The following is a 16428-nucleotide window of genomic DNA, read 5'->3' as shown; positions in this document are numbered from 1 at the left end:
CATCCACTGTAGAATTTCACTCATGGAAACATATTTAGGAGCATGGCAAATGCGCACCTGGTAAAGCATAACTTGATTAATTATAGCCAGCATGAATTCAGGCAGGGGAGGTCATGCTTAACAAACCTATTACAATGCTTTGAAGTTATTACTGCCAAAATAATTCAAATTCAATTCATAAAGTCTAGTTAGACTTTAAAAAAGCTTTGGATGAGGATCTATCACACAGTATTAATAGGTAAATTAAATACCATGTAATGGGAACTAAAATGAATTAGGATAGCAGAGTATTTTTAGAAGAGACAGTAACAACATCAGGATGAAAATATTTCAAACAAAAAAATATATAATGAGATAAAAGCTGTGAAAATCTGTGTTCTCAACGACAATAGAGAAAAATTAGTATGGCTACATATGAAACAATATATAGTTCTGAGTATATTATAAACCCTGACTTGGAGAATAATAACTATATAGAAACATTACAGTCTACAGAGAAACTGGTATTTTGAATGATAATTATTTTCTAGTTGTAGGATGATGAATGCACATTAAATAAAGCCCCAAAAAGAAATATTGATACACAGCTCATCACTTATGCCAAAGAAATGCAAAATAATATTACAAATGTCTAAAAGAATGGATTTCTCAAGATATTTAACAGAGAGGTCCTAACATAAAGCATAAATGAATGTAATCTATTAACAGAAGTCTAGTTAATACAACCATATTTAGAAACTATTTCCTATACTAAAATTTATTTTTAAAATAGATCTAAAATTTACAACTTTCAGTTGATAAACCTGTAATGATTTATAGAACACCTGTGATTGGCAATGCAATAGAAAGTTTAGAATCACACACTTGTATTAAACCTAAATTCTTATATATACAATTACATTTAATATCTACATATTGCAATTTAATATTATATTTAATGTAAGTTCTACATGATTTTTGAAACTACATAATAAGATAGTTTAATCATTTCTTAGTTGGCAAGGAAAAAGTTTCCTTTCTTTAGTCACCAAAAGCACACCCTCTAATAATGAAACAATTAAAACATATGCTTGTATGCACTTACACACATATATACATACACAATGGATAAGATCAGTCATGTATAGAAGTAAACAAAAAATATTGTGCATAAACTTGTTCTTGTTGAAGTCTAGACATGTTGGTGATGAAAGTGGGCTGTGTTTCAACCTTTCAAACAGTCCTGTGTGTATTCTTATGAAAACAAGCTTTGATTTGGCTGATGTAAAGAAGGTGTAATCTGACCCAATCATATAGCAATATGTCTAGAAAGAGCAAATGAAGCTAGTTATTAGAGAACAAAATATGCAAAAAAAGTTTAATAGAAAGAATATGTTTAGCGCATTTCCTGTACTAATCAATACTGAGTAATAACTGACAGTGCTCAACTAAACGTCAGTGTATGTAAGTGCTTAAGTTATTAGCTGATTTAAATTAATTTCTATATTATTGATAATACATTATTATTATTATAAATTCTTGCTTTATAGAAACAGAGAGGTTAAGTACCAGGTACATTGTACAGTAAATAAATTGTGAAGTTGGGATTTGAACAAAGGCATCATGGCTCTAAAGCAATGCTGCCTGGTAACACAATGTGAGCCACATATGCAATTTTAAGTTTTCTGCAGCCATATTTTTAAAAGTAAAAAATATAAATATGAAATTAATTTTAATAATAAATGTGTTTAGACCAATATATCTGAGTAATATAATTCCAGCAGATGCTCAAGAAAAAATTATTGAAGCTTTTACATTAGTTTTTTGTTTTTTCATAGTAGTCTTCGAAATCCAGCAGTTACATCTCAATTGCAACTAGCCAAATTTCAAGTGCTTGATAGTTCATATATGGCTAATGGCTATCATTGGGATGTATTACCTTAGAATATGGGCTTTAAGGTATTAATCACAGCTCCTCTCAAGAGAGCTATTAAATAGGAACATTTACTCACATTTTTACTCTTGATTCAAGCCCTTCAAATGATCAGCTGAAGACAGAACTGGGGTTCCTATCTGGGAAAGCATGTCCTATAAACCAAACATGGAACTTTTATTCAATTCTGGGTTATATTTGTGATTGTCAATTCAAAATTTTTATTTGGCTTATCAATTGCTTTCTTGCTCTTTTGATTAGAATAAAGCAGTCTCAGAAGGTCTGGTAAACAATGACTGTCCTGATGTAACAGTGTTTCTGGACCTACAAAGCTGCAGACACTTTCTTGCACAAACAGCCTTGGTGGATCTGAAACAGCCAGCTTATTTTTTCTGCTCACTCAGCAGATAGCTATTATGTATCCAAGTTTGTGCAGTGTAAATAGGACCATTTATTGAAATTTTTACACAGTTATAAAATATAGAAAGTCTATATTTAAAATAGTAAGCATATAAAAAATGTATCTCTGTTAAAAAAATATGTAGTTTTACATTTGTCCACATATAATAAAATGACCAATATCCATAACCAATAATAAAAACAGTCCTCAATTTTGCAGTTCTAAAATGCATGAAACTCGTTTCTACTGTTTAGTGAAATAATACCTGCTTCCCATAACACATTTCAAATTTCAGTTACTACGGTATATTGACTATACTGGCATAAAGTACAAATTTCACTGCCAACTCTTCAGCACATGGATTATTATGTAAATAACATATGCTTATCATGACCAATGACCAATCACCTCACTTCTTCATAGTCTGTTTTTGATTGGCTGCTGAGCATGCATTCAATTCACCGGCAGAAGGGAAAGCCTGTGGTTGCCTTACCTCGTTGTTTCCCAGCGAAAAACCCACGTGATGTTTATCAAAAATGTATAATGAAAGAAGGAATTGGCCGACAAAAATAAAAGTTCAAGGGAGAAACTAAAAGTGATAATGCTGTAAGTGAAACTGAAATCAAAGGTAAATGGAGTTATGGAAGAAATAACTGGCTTAGGGATGTTGACACTGTCTCCATTACAGAGGCTTTAAGATAGAAAGCCAGAGAAAATTGGTTAAGGCTGACATTGGCATAAATGAGAAATCTAGTTGTAACAAATAAAGATATAGACATTCCAGATGAAGTAATGCCAACAAAAAAACTGAACATTAAATAAACACTTGCAAATAAAGATGTAGACATTCCAGATGAAGTAACACCAACACACAAAAAAACATTAAATAAACACTTGCAGATATTCCATGACATTAAAAGAGTAAAGAATAAAGGCCAGGCGCGGTGGCTCAAGCCTGTAATCCTAGCACTTTGGGAGGCTGAGGTAGGCGGATCACGAGGTCAGGAGTTCGAGACCATCCTGGCCAACATAGTGAAACCCTGTCTCTACTAAAAATACAAAAAAATTAGCAGGGCGTGGTGGCGGGCGCCTGTAGTCCCAGCTACTCGGGAGGCTGAGGCAGGAGAATGGCATGAACCCGGAAGGTGGAGCTTGCAGTGAGCCACGATGGTGCCACTGCACTCCAGCCTGGGGGACAGAGCCAGACTCTGTCTCAAAAAAAAAAAAAAAAAAAAAGAATAAAATGTTGGAACCTGATCCAAACTTAGAAAGATACATAACAATCGAACAAGGCACAGAAAAGACTCTTGCTTGTACTATCAATAATAAATGATACTAGGAGAAGGGAAACACTACTTCAACTATTATTGATAAGAATTTTACAAAGAAAAAAACATTTTAATTCTCAATATTTCTAATGTTTTAGAGTATTAAATACATATTAGTTTTTTATCTTTCTACACATTTCTAAGAGGAATAAATGTTTTAATGCTTTGATACGAATTTTAAATGTCATAGAACAATTGTAAGTTTTCAAATGATTTGTTAACACAATTTTAATTTGCACTGCCACTTTAACAATCCACTACTGTGGAAAGTGAGGGCTGTCGGTATGCACTTTCTGAGATCGTTAATATCTAGTGAAAATGTAATAAATTTACATATGCAAATAAAGCACTTTGGAAATTAAAAATATATATATATATAAAATTTAAAGTCAAAAACTTATCTTTTCCAAAATAAAGAAAACTGCAACAACCTAGCAAGGTTACCCTTGCTCACAAGAATGTGTGGCATTATCCAAGGTATTAATTGAAATTAACAATAATAGTTAAGAGGTTTTCTGGAAGACAAAGACAAAATAAATGAAGGCTCTCCATGGATAGTCCCATTGGGTAACTGAGGTCTTTCCTGTTTCTCATAAACAGATGTTCTGTTATTACTTTTGATACATATCTGACTCAATAGTTTCTTCTTTCTTATCTCTCATTCTCAATTCACTTAAAATTATACATATAGTAATATTCAACAGCCAACCCTTAACGGTTCCTCTGCATGAGGTACTGGGCTAGATTCGTAATATAAAGGGAGATGAATAAAACACAGCTCATGGAAAGATACTTCAGGAAAGCTAATAGTTGTGAGAAATATGAAAGTAAAAGTTGATATGCAATTTTTCCAAAATAGGTGATAATCAAATACTTAGTATTTTCCGATTTACTGTTTTTATTATATTCACATGCCCTTGCTTCTAGTTATTTTTTCTGAGGTATTCAATATATTCATTCCTTATAAAAATAAGCATATAGTTAAAGTATCTTATCATTTTTTCTTCCTTAAAGAACTTATTTAGCCTCACTTACTTATTTTCCCTCCATACTTACTTTTTGGACATGCACTTAATCTGTATCCTTCAAGATTTTTTTCCTGCTTTTTTTTTTTAAAGGTAAAATTATCTGTGTCTTTAGATAGAAAGATAGGTAGCTAGCTAGCTAGATAGAAAGATGACAGATCAAGATGTAACTTTAAATCACTTTTACAATATTACATACATTTACCATAATCAATAATCAATCACACTGGCACTTTGGTTTTATTATCAACAGTCTCTGGTATGTATGTGTTTAAATTTTTTCCTTGGATCTTTTCCTTGGATTAAGGTCACCTGTGATTTGCGTTGAAAATGTGTCCACAAATGAAGATTAAACTGGAGCACGTATGCATTGAAGGAATCAATTTGTTGATTTATATTATTTAACAATTAAGCTGAACTCTATTTTAGAACTGATACATAACTTACTATTTAAAAACATAAGCCATAACCTGACTTGACTTTACATTTCTTGAAGACACTGTAAGACAGCAGCACCACTTGTGGGAATATTTATAATATTTGACTAATCAACTATTAACTAATCTATATATAGAGAAAGCTAATTAATTAACTCCAGTTTAGTGAATATCAATGTTCAGAGGAACTTAAAAGTCTTTTAAAAGTCAACAATTATGCTTTTAATATATACCAATATTCTTCATTATGCACTGATTGTGATTAATGTCCCTATGGAATTTTTTTCAATTAGAAATGTTTAATTCAAATTTTCTTAAATCTTCATAGGTAATCTACCTTTTGAGAATTAAGTCTTTAAACATGACCCACTTACATCGTTATGTAAGCCTTCCTATAATGTCATATCTAAACTCCTTGCAGAAAGTTATCCCTGTAAATATCCATGATTTTTACAGTTCAAAACAAAACACTACATACATTTATTCTGAGAACGTATTTAGAAATGTTGACATAACTGAAATTCATAAAATCACATTAAATGCTGTACTCCAGTAAAATTTCAATTTATTGAATTACACATGCAAATCTATATAACAGTTTATCTAGAAGATAAATCATAGTTTAAACTAGATAAATAGTTCATCTTCTAGATAAACTATTATTATACTCAATGTCTGAGTATATTGTTTAGCTTTTAGGTAACCAAAAATGCTCAAAGATTAACTGTCCTTATATCACCTTTTCTGAAGGATGTTTTAGGGCATACTATTTCCATCTTTTTCCTGGTACATTTTCTTCTTGAACGATCCAGTTGAGGATGTATTTTCTATGTTGTTTGCGTGTCTTTCAAACAATTTGATTTCTCCTTCATTTCAAATGGATATTTGTGTATACAGACTGACAATAAACATTTGAATTTTGTTTTCATTCATCAACAAATTTTAATTTTCAAGTTCTGATTTTTTTCAATATTCAGCATGTACAGCCTGGTATTCAACTGCAATTCCCTAGCATCGAGTGTGTCAAATATATAATCAAGATCAAGTACACAATTTGTGTCAAAATGAGACACTGGATCTCCTCTCATGGACATGAACATACCCCTGGAAACAAAATAAATAGAAATTTGCAATTATCAATTTGATGAGATATAAAACAATAATTCTTAGAAAAGAGGCATTTGACCCACTTAGAGAAATTTACTTGAGGAAAATGTTTCCTTGAGAAAATTACACTTTAGATAAAATGTAAACAAACGAAGGAAAGTGTGAGTATTCTAGGCCAAGAAGCACAAATGAAAAAAGGGACTGGAAAAAAGGGCAGTAATTTAGAGCCTAGACTCCAGGGTCAGTAACAAAGAGAAAGATGCTGCTGGGTTTGGAGGCAGAAATGAGGCACTGCAGACAAAGAACATCAAGGGAATTATTGTTACATTAAGATGCTTATGACTTCACCCCAAGACTAATGAGAAGTCACTATTTTTTTAAGCAGAAAAAATCTGGTATAATCACACCTGCAATTCTAGAATGGATGTGGACAGTTACAAGGTTATTACAGCATGGTGGCTTACACTGTGATGCAAGTTTTAAAGATGGAAAAAAAGTGAATGGTAACCAAAGACAATTTTCTTTAACAGGCCAAATCTGCCTGATTTGTTAATAAATTTTTTGAGTAGGTGATGTCAAGGATAATGCCAAGATGTCAATTTGGACAATGGATGAATGGACTCGCTGTTCACAGACGTAAATGTTAGAAGACAAGAGATTTGAGGATGGCAGTGAATTGCACATGCTCACGCTTGGATTAATGACAATGTCCAATAGCATCTGTAACTGGGATCCCTAATAAGACAAGATAAAGAGACAGTTCCCTAAAGAAGAGGTATTCTATTTCCAGGAGGCAGAAAAGGGTGAAGAGACAAAAGAAGTCTCCACACAGGAGACAGTTGGCAGACTCTCTGTCTGCCTTCCTGTCATTCACATCCTTTGCCTGTTCTTAAGCATCACCTTATTCAAACCTTGACCCAATTTATTATTCTTATTAAATAATTTACTGGGACATAACAAATTGTCTTCCTGATCTTCCTCTGATCCCTATATTTACTGATCTCTTTGGGTTTGACAAAGTTATGAAGGTCATGAAAAAATTTAAAAAGACTCAGGCAATGTCAGGTTACTGATATTCTACTCATGGTTGCAAAAATTCTATAGAACATTTGAAAACTTACATTGTTAGCTTTGTTCTAGTATTTTGTATAATTACTAATAAAATTTTGCTTAACAAATGACATTCACAGAAAAATATTTATAAAAGAGATATAAATACATTATTTTATATTATATACTAATTGAGCTATGTAGCATTTCAACATCTTTGAAACACGTCTACAGTATGTAATTATGTATCACATTTATATACATGTCTGAGCTAGGAATCAAGACACTCAAGTTCTTGTCCTAGATTTTGCAGCATATTTCACTCCTTTGTCGTCATATTTTGTTTTCCACTTAGAAATATTTTGTCAACAATTTGATATTCAGTTGACATAATATTAGTATTCAGAAAAATGTAACTCACTTGTGTGCCTTCTACTAGTATCAAAGCAGGTAGTTTCTATGAGTCACCATTGTTTAAAATAAAAATAATTATTCATGCTAATAAATATTCATATGTATAACTGACAGATAAAATTAATAATATTATTCATTCAGTAAATTCTTCTAAACTAGCCATAGAATTTGTATTACAGAAAGATAAAATAAATATGTATAATTATTTTTAATATTTAAATTTATATTCCACCCAAATGAAATTATTATAAGAAATCTACTTAAATTCATAAATCATTAGATTAATGATATTTCAGAGTTTTCCTCCCTTTAAAGTTTTGTGTCTACCACATAAAACTGTTTAACAAAGCTGAGAGAGTATATTTTAAGTAACTCTTAGTCAAGAGTTCTAACCATTCACTTATTTCATTTCAATAAAGAGACCCTTGTGATCACAGGCAATTTCTTCATGTATCACAGAGAACTTAGTACAAGGTCTACCCATTCCATACACAAATAAATATTTCTAACAGAAATTCACTCATTGATTCATTCATTTGTTTCTTTTCAAATATTTATTAAGCACCAACTTTGTCAGGCCCTCTTTTAAGTACTAAAAACAGAGGTATCTAAAACCGAGCCCCTACTTAATGTAGAGTACAAAAATGAATATTGGCTTTTAAGATGTCACTGTGAACATTTTCACAGCATTTTATTTAAAAAAAGTAAAAGGAAATGTATTTTTTTAAAAAAAAACTATTTTCTAATATTGAAACTTAATTACAGGAATAAATTACATTCTATATTTTAAGATATATCAGTGCTCTATTTTGGTTTCAGGTAATTATGAGGCTAATTAGTATACTTGAAAGTAATGTACAGTTTCAAATCTCTTTCTTAGATTAATAACTGAGTAGAACCTGGAATCATATTTGTTATCCTCAGTAAAGGATCCATGTAATCCTTATCCATGCAAGACAGGCCTTGCTCCTCCTTGCCTTCTGCCATGATTCTGAGGCCTTCCCAGCCATGTGGAACTGTAAGTCCAATTAAACCTTTTTTGTGAATTGCCCAGTCTTGGGTTTATCTTATCAGCATCGTGAAAACAGACTAACACATATGTATTAAAAAATCACGATGTACTTTAATGAACATCGACAATTTTTGTGTTTCAATTTAAAAAAATTGAAAAAAAGATAGGTTACAGGCACATTTGGAAGTGAGCAATAGGGATGAAAAATTTCCAAGATGGCAGAAAAATAACCCAGAAGTAGGTTGTGTATCTAATGCATAGAATAAAAAAAGACTGTAATAATAAGTTACAGCAGAACTATATAATTACATAATAAAATCACCTTCAACTATGTACTACTAACAAAAACAAACAAATTAAAAACCTCAGTGAGCAGTGTCATGTAATTTTTAAGCTTGGATATCATTCATTCATGCAACACACAGTATTGAGAACCAATTATGTATGTGCCAAGCATCGAACTCAGATTGGGGAAACAACATGAACAAGAGACCAAAGGTCTCTTCTTTCAAATAACTAACATCCTGGTGGCAAAAGACATTGAGTAAACAAATAAATCAGTGAAGTAACTTACAGACATCCAATGCTAGTGAATGCTCTGGAGAAAAGCACTAATGAGGAGAATTTGGGGGTGGGGTTGTGGTCTATTGATTTATGGTTTTCATCAGGGAAGCCCAGATTCTTAAAATGACATTTGATTAATAGATTGGGACAGGTAAGACAGCAAGCCTGGCACATATCTGAGGCAAGAATACTGAGGCAGAGTTTTTCTAGAGGGTTGAAGAAATTGCAAGCTTGCAGGGGTGGCTAGACATACATTTCCAAAAGAACAACTAAGTGAGGTGCTCTCAAAAAGCTTGTAAGGTACTGGCTTTTATTCCTGAGTAGGAAAGACAGAAGCCACTGGAGAAACAAATAGTTTCAACTTAAGTTTTAAATGAGACACTCTAGCTGCTGTATAGATATACACACTGGGGGCAGAGTGGTGAAGGCAGGAAGCATTATAGCTAAAATAGGCAAGGGATATTTCTTGAAAAGGAAGTAAGATATATCTACTGATGGCAATGCTTGGTTTTTTACCATCAAGAGTTTTGTTTAGATGTCACTATTCCTAGAAAATAACAAGAATAAAACTGACCATATTCATATTCACTCTTTGACATGCAGATTTTTAAAACTAATGGGCCCCTAGGCCTATTGACATTTTCAGTATGTTTTAGTGTTCCCAGAAAGTATAAAAAAAAGCTGAATTAGACAATAAGTTTTTAAAATTAAGAACTTCTCCATTAAAAATCTGCATATTTTTAATATTTTAAAAAGTCAGCATATCTGACAAGAATAGATAAGAGAAAAGCAGTGCTTCTTAACCTTGAATGTGCACACACATCACTGGGAAGATTGTGAAAGGCAGATTCTGATTCAGTGATTCTGGGGTGGGGCCTGAGATTCTGCATTTCCATCAACGTCCAGTTGCTGCCAATGCCGCAGGTCCTAGGTCCATGCTTTGAGTAGAAAGTTGTTGCAGGGTAGTTGTGGTTTCCATTCCCCACCCCTAGTCCTTGCATCCCTATCTATTTGTTGTTGGTGTGGCTGGGTGACTGTGTTGGTGTTCGTTGACTTTTGAGTTTGTATTCCCTGCTTTTACGATATGGTCTCTTGGATAAAATAAGTAAATAGAGTGGCCATTTTTAAATCAGGAATTGCTGTTCCATGCACACAAGCCATATACGTATAAACTCAGAAGAAATAATACTATTATGTTTTTTACCATTCATACATTGGTAGCTGATTTTCAGAAACACATGGCCAAACAGCTTAAATGCACTTGGTAAAGAGTCATGGTAGATCTCAGCGCAGGATGCAATGAAGGAGGGGCAGGTGGCACAATCACTGAACCATATAAACATAGAGAAAACAGAAGAGAAAGCAGAGAGCAGTTGCTTTAGATGTCAGGCACACACAGGCTCAAATCCCAGATAAAGTCGTTCTGGCACAGGCATTTAGTTTCAGTTTGAAATAGATGTTCAGAGAAATATTCAGCCTTGCCGCATCAATATTTGTAGTGAGAGAGCTCAGGGAACTAACAGGAAAAAAGTGTGGTTTTTAAAAATTTGATTTTTTTTATTGTGGGTTTGATTGCCACTAATAGCCAGCAGATGGTATAGACATATTAGGAAGAGAAAATTCTCATAGGTTTCGGCCCAAAATAATCACTTATATATACTTTAAATTGCATCATAACTTTGAGAACAGCAAAATTCTTTTCGGTGAAATTTTTCAATAATAAAAATAATTTTAAAGGCAGTTTTATTTACTAGCAATAATTGTTCCCAAATATTTCTATTGGGGTAATTTTTTAATCATATTTTCAAATAAAGAATCTATTTTCTTACAAAGTATAAGTTCTCCAAAGTAATCCTTGTATTCAGTGGAAGTATGGCCAGATTTGCTAAAAACGAAAACAGAACAAACAAAAAACAACTAAAAATAATGATTGACATAATGTAGCTAAATACCAAAATTGTAAACCTATGATCCCTGAAGCCGGAAAAACAGTACCTAAGAATATGAATGTCTCTTTTTTTTTTTGAGACAGAGTTTCACTCTGTCACCCAGGCTGGAGTGCAGTGGCCCAATCCGGCTCACTGCAAGCTCCACCTCCCGAGTTCAAGACATTCTCCTGCCTCAGCCTCCCGAGTAGCTGGAACTACAGGCGCCTGCCACCACGCCCAGCTAATTTTTTTTTGTATTTTTAGTAGAGACTCGGTCTCGATCTCCTGACCTCATGATCTGCCTGCCTCGGCCTCCCAAATTGCTGGGATTACAGGCGTGAGCCACCGCGCCTGGCCCCAAGAATGTCTCTTCTTAAAACTGGAAAGGCTCAATTAAGTTTGCCAAGCCCTGAATGTCAAAGTCAACAACCCCCCATATTTGATCCTGAAGAAAGAAATCATAAACACAAAATCTGGAATGCACGTCTATATGAAATTTGTCTGCATGCAACATTATAGATCATGGAGGTTGTTACATGTGGTTTGAACTTTTCCTTAATGTGAAAATTTGAGGAAACAAAATTGGCATCATGTTTTTAATTCATTCTCACTAGATGCAATGAATCCCAACCCAGCACATTTTCTTAAAAACCTACAGCCATATATACAATTATATATAATTTAAATACAGTTATTGAAGATGCTTAATTTGATGTTAAGAATAGTAGTATATTAAACAATTCTATTAATATATGAATTACAATTATGGCATAACCTAATATCTGGCTTTGCATTATTTCAATTTTTATTAACAAATGCTTGACTTAAAAAGGATACGATGCTCGCCCTAAAGTGATCTAGATTTAGCATATTTTCTTTACATTTGGATTGATTATTAATGCAGTTTATATTTAACTGTTTGAAAGCTATTAATTGTATACACAAATTTAAAGCATTTTATCATTATTTAATATAGCATCATATACTAGCCATATGCAATAACAGTTCCACATCATTCTATAAGATTCCAATATATAAAACACATGAGAAAATATTTATTTCAAGGTGATTTACAGAGCTTATGTGTATTTGAATGGTGATATTCAGATAGTATGGATAAAGTCAATTCCCTATGTGATCACACAACAATTGATCATACCCAGTACCAGATTTGCCAGAGATTATGTTAAGCAGACCTTTATTTCAGCCTTCCAGGGGCCAAAGCCAGAGCCAAACAGAAGACTGGTCTGAATTGCAAGGCCAGGATCTAAATGAGATGCATCCTTAGTACCTTATGCAATAAACTCACCGTTTCCTCTCTCTTTGCATGTCCATTCCTGTCTGTGACCCAGAGTGCTATATCTCCCAGTGGTCCCAACAAGAAACAGATGGCACACTCAAATTAAGATAACACCTTATTTACAAAGGGACTAATTACAAAGTTTTGGGCAAGCTACAGAAGAACCACAAGGGAGAGGTCAGGGACCAGAGATAGCACTAGAAAAGCTGTTGCAACTCCTTAGTCCAAAGGACCAATAGGAGAACAGGTTATCAGAACCCAGGAGGAGAAAGAGTTGTGTGGACTGTGCTCTAATCAGAGGAGCAGTGACAGTAGATGAGGACACAACCTCAAACAGGGAGCTAGGAGAAACATACTCACACCTTTTTCTTCTCCTTGGTCTCACGACTTGGCTCACCATTGGACAATCTCAGTTGGCAAAAATACAAGTCAGTTTCGTGAAGCAAGTGCACAGTACAGGAGACAGTAGATGAAATCCAAAGGGGCAAACAGAAAACAGACAACATAAATCCTAGGCAGAATGTGGAGATTATCTTTGTTTTTACAAACTGGCATTTCTTTTCTAATGCTAGTGATTACCATGAAAGGACTTAAGGGAAAATATACAACACACAACACACACACACACACATAATCTTAAAGATAATATAAACTTTCATGTCATTCTTGTCACCTTTCTGGGAAGACAGGTTACAGTGTTAGATATGTCTACAAAACGATCAATATCACTATCAAAAGGATAGAGTTATTTCTGTTATTTGTAAAAAAAAAAGACAAAATTCAATTTGAAAATATCCTAGCAAGACATAATAAGTACACTGAATAAAATCGTGAAGATTAAGAATAGGAAGAAAATCACACACACAAACCCTTGCATTCAAACTGAAATCTCTTAAACCATAATCTTTGCAGTTTTCACACAAATACAAGTTTGGCCTGCCACACACGTTCTGGTTAAATTAACTGTCCATTTCATTTAGGACTCACATTTCAGTACCCCAAAACCATTCTTTTTTAAAAATACTTCAAAAAGTCTAATTACCATTTATGATGTTGTTACATTTTGCTACACTGAAAAATATTTCATTTCTCTTGATGGTTCTAATCTCTGAAGTACCCTAAAGTCAACTCTCTATGTATGTCAGGCCTTACTTTACACAAATAAAATGGTGTCAGGGATAAACTTTCTCTGACCGTGTATGCTATAGCATATATTTTGAACAGATGTCTTCTGTATGCATGTGATTCTGCCAATTATATAGTCCCTTTCATGTAAATACAAATGTAAATGTAAAATGTGTAAATGGTTATGAATAGACTCTCATGTCTGCAAAACAAGCTGTTGAATCAAAGAATAAAATGCCCTTCAGTTAAATTGTCCTTCTTTTGTTTTTCCTCTGTGTCACCAAAGTCGTCTTCTGTTTCAAGATTATCTTTTATATTTCATGGTCATGCAAAGCATCCATTGCTATCTCAGCATCAGTGATATTAGGTGACACATCATCTTCCTGATTTCCCTCACTTTTTATCTCTTTTACAGGAAATGTGTGGACTGATTACAAAGAACATTCTATCTCATGTAAAGAATGTGTCCCATTTTACACTTGAGTCACATGGGAAAGCCTTCAATGTATTCCTGTAACAAGGTTATGCTGCAAATGAAATATTAGAATCCCTTAATACTTTCCTTTAAATAAATCTAAGCACATTAAGTTAAATCTGAAAGTCTTACATAGTTTCTGCAGTGCTTAATAAATTTATTTCCTCCTATGATTTTCTCTAATATACAATATATGCTGAATAATATTTGCTCCCAGATTGAAAGCAGCGAGGTGATATTAACTTCCAAGAAAATAGCAATAAACAACTGGAAACTAATCTTTATTCATTGTTGGAAGAGTCTTTAAAGACATCTTCACATGCCTTTAGAAAGCTGTAATCACTCACACCCTAGCAGAAAGGGCACACTAGTGTTCCACATCCTGGGGCCCCATGTCTCCAACCACGACGGCTAGAATGGTGATGAAAATTTGATGAGAAAGAAGCCCATCCAGAGATTGAACAGCAGCTTTTGGCTCATGAGCCCAGCTGGACAAGTGAGAAGTCAGGCAAAACGAGGATGAGATAGCAACATGGTTGGAACTGAAATATAAGAGGCCAGTGTAAGCTGAGGAACCCAGCCAGTGGAGAGAGAACCGGAGCAGATGTGCAGAGGGCAAAGTTCCATGACACAAAGGGCAGGGAGGGTAGCGGGAAGAGAGTGCCCAATCTGGCAGGTTGCCATGTACTAAGCTCTTTATCCAGGTTCCTGAGTGCATGCATCCTTTCAAGAAACTCCCTTTTTGAAGGAAGTTAAATTAAGAAACTCCCCATTCTTTATAATTAAAAAAAAAAAACCTAACTAGATACACATAATGGTTAATTACAATTAACAACATTAACAACAATAACTTTGCAAGATTTTTATACAGGCTTTAACTTAATCAAGTATATTTTGAGTAAAGAGATTCAATTTCAGGTTTTCATAATCCTGTGTTAATGGAAGAATTTGTCCCATTGACTGAAGATGGTAACTGTGGAGAAGAAGTGACGATAGAAGGAAGGGTGCATAGGTTTCTCTAGTTCCTGTAAAATCACACCAGCACAGTGACTATTGAAGCCCAATATTCAAGCATTGTATTTATATTTTATTTAACATGAGCAAGACTTTCAAGTACAAAAAGGTACTCTTTTTACTATGAGGCCTAAGTATAAAGCTCTATAATTTTAACTCCGATAAATTATTCATTCATATAAACAAATATTTATTGAATGCTAATTACATTATCAGTGCCTTACAAGACAATTGGGAAACAAAAGATTTGAGGGGAAAAAATAACATTCCCTACCTCCACGGCATGAAGAGGAAGTGTCCAAAGAGGACACTTTCTTAATCCATATGTATGACATGCAAAAATGAAAGTAAATTTCTAATGTTTTATTACATTATTGTTTACAATAATCTCAAATTGGAAGAAACTTAAAAATCATACATCCTTAAAAATCATACTTGCTGTCTGACTCTACTTATATAACATTTTTGAAAAGACAAAATTTTTTAAATAGTAGGCAGATAAGTAATTGTCAGGAGTTAGAAACTGAAGCAAGGTTTAGGAAGAAAAGAAATGAGTGTGGTTATAAAAGAACAACATGAAAAATACTTGTGACATTGTAACTATTCAGTATCTTGACAATGGTGGTTAATAGGAATCTAAACAGATGATAAAACTGTTTAGAACTTATCATACCAGTTATGGTATGAATGTTTGTGTTCCCTCAAAATCCACATGTTGAAATCCTAAACCCCAAGGTAAGGGTGTTAGGAGGAGGGGCCTTTGGAGGTTATTAGGTCATGAAGGCAGAACCCTCATGAATGAGATTGGCACTCTTTTTTAAAAAGAGAGCCCAGAGAGCCTCCTGGCCCCTTCTGCCATGTAAGCACACGGCAAAACAATGGCCTTCTACAGACCAGGAAGTGAGCCCTCAACAGAAATCAAATTGGCTGCTGTTTGATCTAGGTCTTCCCAGCCTCCAGAACTGTAAGAAATAAATTTCTGTTGTTTAAGCCACCCAATTTATGGTGTTTTTGTTATAGCACGCCTAATGGACTAAGACACCATCCACCCTCCCCAACACATACACAAGTAAATACAAGTAAAGCTGGAGTAAATTTAAATAAGATAGGTATAATTTATCAATGTCAATATCCTAGTTATGATATTACATTACCGTTTTCCAAAATGCTATCATTGGGAGAAAATGGGCAAAGTAGACAAAAACATCTTGGCATAATTTCTCACAGCTATCTGTTAATCCATAATTATCTCAAAAAATAGAATTTTAAAAAAGATGAGGCTGGGGGTGGTGGCTCGCATCTGTAATCCCAGCAATTTGGGATGCTGGGGTGGGCAA

At 33.7% G+C, this 16428-nt stretch overlaps 1 protein-coding gene across 3 annotated transcripts in view; it reads right to left on the bottom strand.

Annotated features, from left to right (window-relative positions):
• Window positions 1-16428, bottom strand: part of NCAM2 (neural cell adhesion molecule 2) — a 562762-nt gene that overhangs the window by 459407 nt on the left and 86927 nt on the right. Inside the window, exon 2 of one of the 3 annotated variants that reach the window (XM_030806256.1) lies at window positions 1992-2067. The exons of the other annotated variants lie outside the window; for them this stretch is intronic. The gene's annotated coding sequence lies outside the window, so the exon portion shown is untranslated. The remainder of the gene's footprint in view (window positions 1-1991; window positions 2068-16428) is intronic. 3 annotated transcript variants of the gene reach the window in all.

Source organism: Nomascus leucogenys, chromosome 25, assembly GCF_006542625.1.
Source record: "Nomascus leucogenys isolate Asia chromosome 25, Asia_NLE_v1, whole genome shotgun sequence".
Lineage (NCBI taxonomy): Eukaryota > Metazoa > Chordata > Mammalia > Primates > Hylobatidae > Nomascus > Nomascus leucogenys.
Note: the sequence above shows the minus strand (reverse complement) of the source record. Positions and strands in the feature narration are given on the sequence as shown.